Here is a 12471-nt window from a genome sequence, read left to right on the forward strand (position 1 = left end):
TTAAACTGATACCTAAACTCTTTATTTCAAATACATTTTTTAAATCATATGCACCAGGACCTGCATCATTTGTACTTAGTAGCAAACTGACTGCATGTAACCCCCCAAATTCCACTTCCGTTTAGGATTATGTAATAATTGTTAGGCAGTAGTGTAATGGCGGACGCGGAGAGTATTCAGGGGAGATAATTGGGTAATTACTAAATTCTGGAACGGTCAATTTACAAGCTTTATCAAACCTTTTGATGAGAGATTTAACTGTATAAACACTTTTGCCTGATCAATACAAACATACCCGGCCTTGTGTCAAATATACTTTTCTTTAATCTCTCCCTCATCGATAAGCTTATTTAAACATATGTGCACTTTGTGACTGTCATGTTTACTGGCCCGTTTGATAAAATTTTCAATATTTCTTACATGAGGTAAACCCACATATTCCACCTACAATTTCTAACCATAATGTGACATAACATAAACTATTTAACTCTGCTAGTATATCCGATAAAAAATATATTATAATTGTCTTTGACAGTGTTGACGTTCAGTTGTTCGTGGTGACGACCGCATGCATTTATACATCTCTTACACTTCTCAAGATCTCTTTTCGGCTTTGGAAACGATATAAATTAAATGTCACCAACTAATCTTTCAGGATATTGATTGTCCGAGTTACATAGTCCCCATCGACACCGTTTAACCATTTTTAATCTACTTATTTTAAGAGGAAAACAAAAGAAACTCGCTAAAGTAAAAGTGAACCTATACATAGCTTGTCTAGAAAATGGCGGACAGTTCGTTGCTAACTAACGCGCCCGATTAATCGATCGCTGATTGGTAGATCAGTTCTTAGATAAGAACTTGATTGACAGGCGGCGTCATGTCTATTGTTTAAAGGCATTTTTGAAATAAAATATATTTTGGTGTATGCAAAGAAGGTATTACCAGGCATGTTAGAAAAATCCTGGTTATTAATATTCAGGATTAATTGAAATATGGCTATTAATATGGATCTTAGTCATGCGCACGAGAACAACTAAAAATAACCTATAAACCGACACGTCCTCGCCACGAATCATGAGAACGTCATTTGTAAGTTGTGCTTGGATCGAGTGTATCGTCTGCTAAACGAATATCTGCATTGTATCAGAGTATCAGAGTTATTCAAAAGAACAGGTAAGCTAAACTTTAGTGCTTTTAATAGTGAGTTAAACCTTAATTCACGTAAATGTGCATATTAGATTTTATATGTATTGTGTAACGATGAATAATAGTTATATGAGTGGGCGTATTAATATATAATATATTAATATATATTAATCAGACAATTTAAAGTAATGTAATTCGTGCTGACAACATAACGGTATATTGACAAAAACTATTGACAACGACACAGAAAAACGTATACTTAAGCTTTGTCGTTGTTGTAGTTTTTGATGATTTACATAGTAAGCTACAGAGGCAAACTTAAAATAGCTGGCTACGGCAAGCCTATTTATTGTTGAAAAGTGGAAACCACTGCAAAATTTCCGTATGAACAGAATGTGTGGGATCCCAACATACTAATAATAAAAGTTTCAAGTATTATTACATGTTATCTTATACATCGTAAATATACCGCTTATCTAGTGTCAATATAGCACGCTGTCACGCTTTGTGCGCATTAAACACGTTTCACATTACCAATAACGAATTTTAAAATTCGCTATACGTGTAATTTCTATAAATAGCTTCATGAAGTAGTGCGCACTTCAATCGCCAAGCAATGGAGAATCATTGTGTACACACCGGTCTTACTGACAATAACGTAGTGACGTCACCATCTATGTATAGAATGATTGAGAACGATTGGTTTATAAATGATGGTATCTTGTCGAATATTCTATTGTCTATAGTTATTGTAACATATCGAATATTATGTTCTTCAAGTTAATGTGTCTTAAGCTAGGCTAGGTTGGCCATTGTCGGCAAGGGTATTACTTTAATATGCACCGGGTAATGAAAATATCCTAACTAATCGTCCAATTTAGACTGTCGGAAACGCCATACAGAATACGAAAAACAATTCTCTGTGATCAAAAACTTGCCTCAACATGCTTTTTAAGCAGGAGTTTGGATAATATAGAGGCCATTTGACAGAATATTGACATAAATACTAATATAATTAATTTGAAACAATTAGCCGACAACGACAATCTAGCGTTATAATTCCCGGGTACTTTTCAGTATATTTTCCGTATCCGGGGTACATTTAAGTTTACTTTAGAGTACCCGGGATCCATTTAATATGTATCCGAACCGACAATGGCCAATTAAACTTTAGCTAGTAATGACTCCAAACTCTTTGCAGTTTTTACTTTCCCTGGCGGGTTAATGGTAGACACTGCATTTGGAAGTAAGGTCCTTCCAATTTAATTATTTTCTCATTTAATACACGTGCTCTTTTTTCTATATATTTAAACGTTTTATTTATGGTAAAAAGTCAAAATTTAATATGAAGCATGAACACCTTAAATCATATAAAATAGAAGGGATGTAATTGAGCTATGCTCGTAACCATTCATATATCTGTGCGTAGGTTGCGTCAACTCGAACTTGACACTCGTAGTTAATCCAACATCCACGCAGACATTTTACTACTTCTGAGCTCGTTTTAATCCCAAATCGTTGTGTCAGCCAATTAATTAGAATTACATTTTTAAGCTCTGAATGTTTTTCTGCGCATATTAGTCGGAAAACTACAGCTTATCTAACTCTAAAAATAGGAAGTGTTTTACCGTCAAATATAAAAAAACAGTTTATATACCAAGTGACTATCAAATATATTTTATTAAAGAATCTTTAGAATAAATCGTTATTAGGTACACAAAACTAGGTATGGGAACGAATACTCGTTATTCGAAAATCTGCCGAGTGTTCGAATTCAAATCTGTATTCGAATATTCGATTTTAACGCAAAGACATTTTCATAAAGTGTAAAGTCGCATTTGTGTTTCAATGCAGGCGACTTTGGTGTATCAGACATGGTTTGGATAACAACTGCCATCACTTAATTATATGATTAATAACACGCGGGAAGTTATCAGGTGAGTGGTAGATTCTTTAATGGTGTTATCTGTGAGTTTTTACGTTACACCATGTTGTTTTTTTTTGTCGAAAATCATTAACATGTTTTTCTCAGTTCAGCATTTCGCAGGAAAACCGCTACCTTGCGCTACCTTTAAAGTGGCAAATTATTTTAATTACTCAATTCAAATATTAAATCCATGGTTTTCTTATAAGAATTCAGTTACTTAAATATTTACCAATTTGATTTGTTTCAAAGAACAATCATTTTTAAGGCTCGAGAGCATTGATTTCAAACCCGCTTTATGTTCTAGATACATGTACAATGTAGATTATAACTAATTTGAAGTTAAAGCAATTTGCAATACCACACTCTATATTATGTTTACCGGATATATTTTATCATTTAAAAATAAAATGCATAACGTGGAAATGAAGAACATAAAAAATTATCGTTTTCAAAAATGATTAATCTATCCTTTTATCAAAGCTGCATATAAGATACGATTTATACCGGTAGTTTTATTTGTGGCAATCAGGCACTAACGTGGCTCCGGACGGTCGTACGCTCTGACATTTAAATCTAAGGTTTAAAAATCGAATATTTGAAAATATTCGAATAATGAAAAAGGAATATTCGAATAACATTTTAGTATTCTTACCCATTCCTAAAAATACGTTGTTTGTTTAGACTAAAAACTCCAAGAATAGGTTGAATATGTCGGCAAAACTTTTTTTTTTACAAATATATTACACGAGTTCTTTCAATCTTGTATAAGCATGTTCAATAACAGAAATCTTCTAGGTCGGTTTGTTATATATCTCCCTCAATAAAGTAAAAGTAGATGTTGTGAATACGATCGAATGTGACAGAAATGGTAAAAAGCGTAAGCCTTGAAAATAAAAAGTATATTGTCGGTCGGGTTAGTTAAGACAAAGTGTTTAGTCCTCATAACGGTGTTTTTGAAACTCAAATAGTGTAAAGTTTATAAAAACATTGAAATAAAAAGTAAAAAATGAAACAACAACACATGGCTTGAAAGCAACTAGGCTCGACCAAAAATCAACTTCACAATGACACTTCTTCAAAAGCCTATTGTTTTTACTGCATGTATGCATTTTGAAAACACTGTAGACGTTCTAAACATATACTTTGAGTTCTTGCGCGTAATTAGGTTTTACCTCAGCTTTAGACGAACATGCGCATAAACACGAAAAGGCGATATGTGACCATTTATCGAGGGGATAGAGCCAGAACGTAATAAGTCCATTTTTCAAATAGTGGAGAAAAACGCAAATGAAGGTTTGACAAACTATAACTTTTATTTTAATATGAATATTAGCATAATATTATGTTACAATATTAGGTAAAAGTATTGTTATGGCATTATAAACATATCATAGAATTGCATACAATATTTAATGCTTATGTATTCAAAATAGCACTTACTTCATTATGGCATAAAGGTAAAACATATATATTTTCTGTGTTCCACTGTGTTAAGTGCACTTGGTGCTACTTAGCATAAGAATAGTACCCTGCTTTTCCTATGCCATACAGGTCTAAGTGCCCTTAAGGCAAAACAGCCCTTTGCTATGCATCTATTTTGGGAGACTGAACGAAACATGTGCACTTAGCACACGTTCATATTAATATTCATAATACGAGATATTATTATACAGAAGTACATCATTATTTCCTTTTGCATTCTAGATTTTAACAGGACAAACACATGTTACAATACATATATTTCAATCAGTATGGGCTTGTTTGTCTCCAACCTTCACAATGGAAGAAAGTAAAGATTCAGATTTTCTATTCCACATTTGAATCTTCACTTTCTTCCATTGTATCTGGTTCTGGAAGACTGTCCCTAGTTGTCTTATCAGATGGAATATCCTTGAAATACTGGTCATATTCTGAAGGAATTATTCATCAGAGCAAAGTGATAGCAGGTCTTTTTTCTTTGCTTCTGTAATTGGAAGTTTGGCATCATACAAGGGTTTTAAGTCACATTTTATAGAAGGCAGTCCAACTAGTGTTTTCCGGTCAAAATTAGCAATGTTTGTACGAATCCGGAGCGAAATATACATAGGACAATTTGTTAGTGACTATCTGATATATCTGTTAAGTTGTTAACTCTTATCGTGTTTAATTTGGTTGTTATTGTATCTATGAACTATGATGTTCATAATAGCAATACTTAACTATCGGTCCTTCACAGTCAATATTTAAGTATGCCCTTTCGTTTACCAGATCTGCTTGCTGCTCCTCCCAAGTAGTTATTTCCGTTGATCTTGATTGTGACACCAAAGTGTATGTGGTACTTACAGTAATATATGAAAAAGTAGACCCAATCCGAAAATATTGTGTATGCCCCGGCATTGACTGACTGAGTGTTATATAATGATTGATTCATCCTTCCATCTCTACATGATTAACACAAAATGGCACATTCCAAAGAATATCAATTATGTTTCCTACAAAGCTTTCATACTTGCATGGATGTTGTCCTTAAACAGTATCAACACACCCACTCTAACCTTACCTCATGTTGCTGTTGACGCTGATCTACATTTGGCTCAGACTAATGCAGAGTCCAATCTCTTGTTTAACCCTTTTTCACTTAGATTCATATTTGTACACATGTGAAGTCTCTTACAAAATACTATTAAATTAAATTCCTATTTAACAAGATGCAAGTTGTAAAGGCCTCATTTTCAACCCTTAGATACTGATTGGCAGCGAACAGCATAAAAACTCTTAACAGTCTGCGAGTTACTCGCAGGGTTAGAGTTAGAACGGTATTTTAGAACTTTTCTTTGTTCGTCAATCTGGTTGACTGCCCCTTTAAGGCTAGTGACTAATTACTGACTTAACAATCCTGATCTATACATCGTATCTTAAAATATGTTTCTTGTGCAAAGTACGCTGTCTCATCATGTGTTTTTAAAAGTCCTTTTTTAGACAGAATTTCACAATCAACACCCTACCATCTCACATGGAAATATGTATTATAGGTGCCCAATATACATAATTATGTATCTTTATCAAGACATGTCAGTGGGGAAAGATTTGTGCTTAATATCATTCAACATATATTTCTATGAAGTCAGTCAAGAGCCACTAATTCAGAAAACGGATGCAATTTTTATTCATTGCTATTTCAAGCCATCCACTATTTAAGTACTCACAGTCAACAAGGGTGTGTGTTGACCTTCTTGTTTTACTGTAGCTGTCTTATCCAGAGGTTTTGACCTAGATTCCATTCCATACTTGTATGCAGCGAGAAAATTGATGGCAGATATAATTGCGCACATGTTCATGTTTTTTGTATGTTCATGCTATTTGCATCTTCCTCCCATGTCAACATTAGTAGATTTCACGCAAACAATCTGCCTTCCATGTAAACTTAAGTAGATTTTACGCGAACAATTGAAGGTCACAATTTACTGTACATGAAATATTAATGCTAGACATTGTTTAATCTATAAAAAAATGTAGTTGGCAATTTTGTTATGCTCTCTTCCAAAAACAATTTTAATAATTTTACATTCAGACGGGAGGAGGATGAATGGTAGATTGTTCTCAAGTGGTTCAATACAGAGGCATGAATGCATACTTCAACCACTAGGTAATAACTAGAAGTGTTCTGCTCAACAAGGAAGATTTTATTCATAATGCGAAATGTTTAATTAAAACTTAAAGTGATTTTTGAAAGACACACTCAACTTAACAATACCATCATTGTGATTATATAATTGGAAAAAGAATCTTGAGTATGAAAACCCATCAATGGTTAAAGTTAAAGAGGTTTGTTTTTAGAACATTCAGTTCGTATACTTATTATACAATTTTAAGCAAGCTCCACAAGATACTTTGCAAACTATTTGTAATTGACTGACATATATAGTTTAATCATATAGAATACATACATGTGCTTTGTTATCTCCAAGATCATCTATGGCAGTATAGTACTTGCATATTTCTGCATATAAATTTGTTATCATGTGTTTTCAATGGTTTTTATACCTCAAAATAAGCAATAATTTCCTTTTGCATTATTAAAATGGCATGAGCAAACATTTTGGTTCAAATTGCAGTATAAAGTGGATTTTAACAAGTTTACAATTCCACTGCAATTTACAGAATCATTTTTAATTTGCTTTAATTAATTATCATTCTTCCACCACCCTTACCTATTTTATGTAGACAGAGTTTGAAATTAAAGGTTATTTTGCGACAAATCATGTGGTTATACTGCAATACATTATGGAGTTATTCTGCTATCAAAACCTGTAAATGTCGTAGGGCTTTTTTCCTTCTTTGCGTGTGGCCTGGGTCAGCCATCTAACAGTTTTGATGCAAGCATTTCACAAATCTAATATATCCACACTATTTTACAAAACTTTAACTTTAACAGACATTTTATATTCAAAGTACTATTAATCCGTCTGTCTGTCACAAACTTTTTAGAGCTATATCTCAGAAACTATTTAAGTTTTTTAACATGAAACTTCATAGGTGTCTATATATAAATGAGGAGAAGGGGGATATCAATTCAACGAATTTGCTTGTTGTTAGGGAATTACAAGTATAAAACTGGTGAAACCAGTGTTGTAACGTTAGTTCGGCTAAAAAAACACACCAGTGCATTGGACTGTCAGTAAATTGTATAGTAAAACTTGAGATCCTTTGTTTAAAAAGTCAGCATGGGGATCCAGATTTGTTTGAATGAAGAGTCACTTTAAAGATATCACAGTAAGATTTAAGCATGCACTTTTACAACGGAAAAACCTTGAATCAGAAAGATCATGGTACGAAAGTGAAAACACTTGAGTAATGTAGTACTGGCAGAGAGCGAGGCAAGGGCAGCAATTTGGAGTAGATTTTCGTATTCTTATCCGTTTATATGTGTAAATTTTCTTCAAAGCTTGAATAATTTCTTTTCAAATAGATTGAAATGCATTTTAATATCAAATATTGTTAATATGTATGATTTATAGGGAATCCTACGTGCATGTGACATGGCACAATTGTAATTGACAAAGGTTTTAAACTTGGAAAAATTATATGGCTTACATTTCTCACACTAGAACTAAAATTCAATGTATAACTAATGTGTCTAGCCACACAACAAAAATCACATAGACAAACATTTTAATGTTTGTCAAAAGTATTGACTATGGATCATGGAAGATACAGTTAAACCTGTCAGAATTTACTTGCTCATATGATGTATGATTTTATTTTTTGAAAGCAAAAGTGTCCAGCCAATGAAAATATTTTACTATACCTATGCATAAAAATCATCATTTTACAATTTCTACAAGTATGTGAATATTTTTTTGTAACATTTTGAGGAGTTTGTGACTAAATTTCTCACAATTTTGAAATTTGTGGGATTTTTTTTTCAAATAAATTGAGCGTCGTACTTTTACTTAACAAAAGAAGAAAGAGAGCCCTCTGTTGTCATGGTAATTCAAGAATTCCCAAATGTTCAGTTCAGTAAAATGTGCCTCCTTAAATATGTGATATAGGAGACGTTTGACAAACATATCATTTCTGCATTCGGCCCAGTGAAACCACATTTAAGTAGTAAAAGGTTCATACATAAGTTACCAAACCTGTTTACTTGGTACACATTTTGCATGATTAACTTAATATTTTTATTGAATGTAATTTCCTCAAATAATCTTAATGAACCTGACAAAAGTTATTATAATTTAAGTGTGTTGTCGTCATGAAAACAAATGTATGTATTTTTTGTGGAAAAAGGGCATATTATGTATAAACAATCATGTTAGATTTAAAATTATATATAGCTTTCGTTGTTTGTTCAGGTAATAACCAACGGTTTGTTATTCTGATGCTTGGGTTTATAACGTTCAATTTTATTTATATTTTCTCTCTGATAGGCGTTTCTTTTTTATTTAATTATTATTTATTTAATTTTTAGCAGTCACATAAACAACCAAACAATGTAATATGGAATTTTTACACCCATTATTGCTGCTTCTTCCTGTATTTGCGCGATGATTATCTGAAATATTAACTTAATGACGCTATATTCTTTAATCTTTTTCTAAAAAGAAGGAATGTAGTTGACACTTGTTTGTAGTTTCATTTTATCGTTCGTCAAAAAGTTGTAACTCTGTTGCTCTTGTATCTTCAATACCATTGATTAACTAAATTGTAATTTCAATTGAATGCGTTTTAATTCCCTTTTATTATTGTTTGATTTGAGTTACAAAGCTATGACGTTAAATTTTATTTACACTTAAATGTATTATGAATATTGCTGGGCCAAGTGTGAGGTTGAGCGCTCTATAACCGGTTTAAACCCCCAATGCTTTGCATTGACCGTTCCAAGGCGGTGACCCCAGTTTTATTCATATTTTGTGTTTATGTTTGTTTGTATTGTGCTGTATTGTACTGTTTTGTACTGTTTGGGCAATCGGCCACATGCCTTAAATAAAGTACCAACTATTTGTTTTTAATGAGAATTCAATACTTCTCCAGCAGCTGGAGTTTCACTTCTTTATATTGTAATTAATTCCTATTCATCGGAACTCCAAACCGTTGGTGATTACCTCACGAAGACAATTATTAATTCGCTTCTAATTAACTCATGCCCATTTGTCTGGGTAAATCAAAAAAACATGCAAAGTTTAATACTTTCATGTCATCAAAGGCGGGACCTACAAGGATTTCTTTACAGTTCATGACACCGACAGCAAAGTAGAGCAAAGTTACAGTACAGATATAATAAAGCAAACTCCGATGCGGTTAAGGCCAAATAAAATATAAAAGTAAAAATGTTTATCTCGACAAAATTTAAATCAAAGTAAAATTTGGGCGAAATTGATATCAAAAACCTGGTCAACAGGTTAAAGGTTCTGCTAAAGTTGTAACAACTGTAGAAGCTACCCTTATGACTAAATGTTGATCACATTTGGTAAGAATTTGTATCATCACAATATCACAACAAAGATGGAATCTAAGTAAAGTGTATTCAAAACTTAGGTTACCATGCCAAATATAAGAAAAAGCTTATGAACACTATATTTGATTTGATTGTTTTAACTTAGTCAAATGAAATATAGCCTGAATGGTTTAGGGTCGCATGGGTTATATAGTTTTTATAAATATCAACATAATATTCAACATCAGCGCATTCTAAATGCAATGCCAATAGGTTTCATATTATATATATTAACTAACATCCTTGTTAATTATGATCCTGGAGTCTTTACATTCCGCACTCCAGGGGCAACATCCTTTGAAACACATCGATAGACCAAAAACTACTTATAACTTATTATATTCTGAACCGCCTTGTCAATTATGTTATATAAATTGATGCCTCTGTTGTAAATGCAAAGTGATTCTCTACAGCAGTTGTTTAAATGTGAATGCAGTGGTAAAAGCTGGTCACAAAACGAGGTTCAAATAATTTGTATAACAAAATGAAGAGATTAACCGAGTTTTACCTAAGTTGAAGGTTGATCACAATTTTATCGACTGCATACTGTTAAATCTTCTGTGCTTTAGTATTTGCCTTACATCTTGTATTTTGGTCCTCTACTGAGAGTTAGCTAACGCGGTTATTGGCTTCTCTTTATGTTGTCTACAATCAGCTTCAAATCTCCACTTCAATCACTTGGAAGATTCGAAAAACCTTCACATAAATGATCAATGGGTGATCCTCTATCAAAGTTGTTCAAAACGTTCCAGTAAGATACATGTATTGATCATCAGTAGTACGGTGGAATATAGGAGACATTCACTCCTTTTTGTTAAAAACTCCTCTTGTTTTACATTGCACTCCTCTTTTTTTCTATCTCGTTCCAACGACATACTTACTTGAGAGAACGACCTATTAACTCGAACTCGAGGGAACAGTCAGCTAAGTCCAGGGGACAATATAGAAAAAAAACAGGAGTGCACAACTAAATGAAAGAGGCGTTCAATCAAAAAAGAGCGGTGCAGTAAATATATGAGGGGTGCATTAAACAAAAGAAGAGAGCATTTTAACTATCTCAAGGGAACGACTTACTAACTCGTGGGAACGAGTAAGCTATGTTGTGGGACAACTTACTAAGTTAAGGGAACGATCGAGATAGAAAAAAAGAGTGCAAAACAAAATAAAAGAGGAGTGCAACGAAACAAAGAGCGGTGCAGTAAAGTGTTTAATGCACGTTCCTTTATTTAATGCACTGCTCTTTTTTCATAACGATTGCACTCTTCATTTATTTAGTTTTGCACTACCCTTTTTTGTATCTCGTTCTCTCGACTTAATAAATCATTCCCACGACATAGTTAACTCGTTCCCTCTAGTTAGTATGTCGTGGGAACGAGATAGAAAAAAGAGGAGTGCAGTTTATAAAAAAGAGGAGTAAATGTCATCTCTATGCCACTGTACATCTAAATATGAATGCAAACATGCCTGTATAAATTTAGTTTATTCTCAATCATTTGATATTAACTAGTTATATTTGTTTCAAAATACATTTAAGCATATTGATATATTTATCTTTGCTTTGAATAATTGTTCATTGTTTTTTTTTCATTCTGCCTCTTCTCACCATGTTAAGGATGGCCCCCACCTTGCCCCTGTACTGACCTGTGGGTCATTTTTATTTTCATATGGGCTGGGATGGTCATGGAAGGAAGAAAGTGTAACATTTTGAAGGGACTTGTTCACATATTTTGTGAGAAGGTTGACTGACATAAGTCAGTGATGTAACTAAAAGAAATTAATACAGCAACAAATTTAAATTAAACAAAAACAGACGTATACCGGTAACTACAAATTATACAAATATATAGCAGTACATATTTTATGGTATCGTAATATGCTTTTACTGTTTTTTTAATCTGTATATTGTTTTAAGTAGGCATGTTTTAATAGACATGCGTATCTTTGTTAAATATTTATTTTATGTCATTCCATAAACTGTATTATTTCCGTTTGAAACCGAGACTGTACGATTTTGTCAAATATTTATGAATTTATATAAAACGTGTAAAAACTTATTATACATATATTTCAATATAAATTAAAATAAAAGTTAAAAAGGACATGTGTCGAAAAATGCGAAATAAGCCTGATATTTAATTCTGAAATCGACAATGTCTGTACAGACGAGTTCGTCAGCATGTATATCATGCATGTACGATGTGAATCTAAATTGTGTTTTACGGATCATTTTAATTTCCTGCAACGATATATATTCATACGACACTCGAACACTAACTTCAAACCTAATAAAAAGATGAATGCTTCGGGAATTGTAGGAAAATATGTACGAAATATATTCGTCACAATCGGCTCGGGACGCTTATTTGTCTTTGCTGCATTTTATGAAATTCGTCTTCAATTTATATTTTTTCTTGCCTAT

The 12471-nt window shown here is 32.8% G+C and overlaps 1 protein-coding gene across 3 annotated transcripts in view; it reads left to right on the top strand.

Moving 5' to 3' along the window:
• Positions 1–908: 908 nt before the first annotated feature.
• The window catches only part of LOC127852740 (uncharacterized), a 110317-nt gene continuing 98754 nt past the window's right edge, over positions 909–12471 (top strand). For 2 of the 3 annotated variants that reach the window (XM_052386694.1, XM_052386697.1), the window contains exon 1: positions 910–1176. The gene's annotated coding sequence lies outside the window, so the exon portion shown is untranslated. Of the gene's footprint in view, positions 1177–12471 lie in introns of all 3 variants that reach the window. The other variant, XM_052386696.1, reaches the window with a different exon arrangement.

Source organism: Dreissena polymorpha, chromosome 12, assembly GCF_020536995.1.
Source record: "Dreissena polymorpha isolate Duluth1 chromosome 12, UMN_Dpol_1.0, whole genome shotgun sequence".
Lineage (NCBI taxonomy): Eukaryota > Metazoa > Mollusca > Bivalvia > Myida > Dreissenidae > Dreissena > Dreissena polymorpha.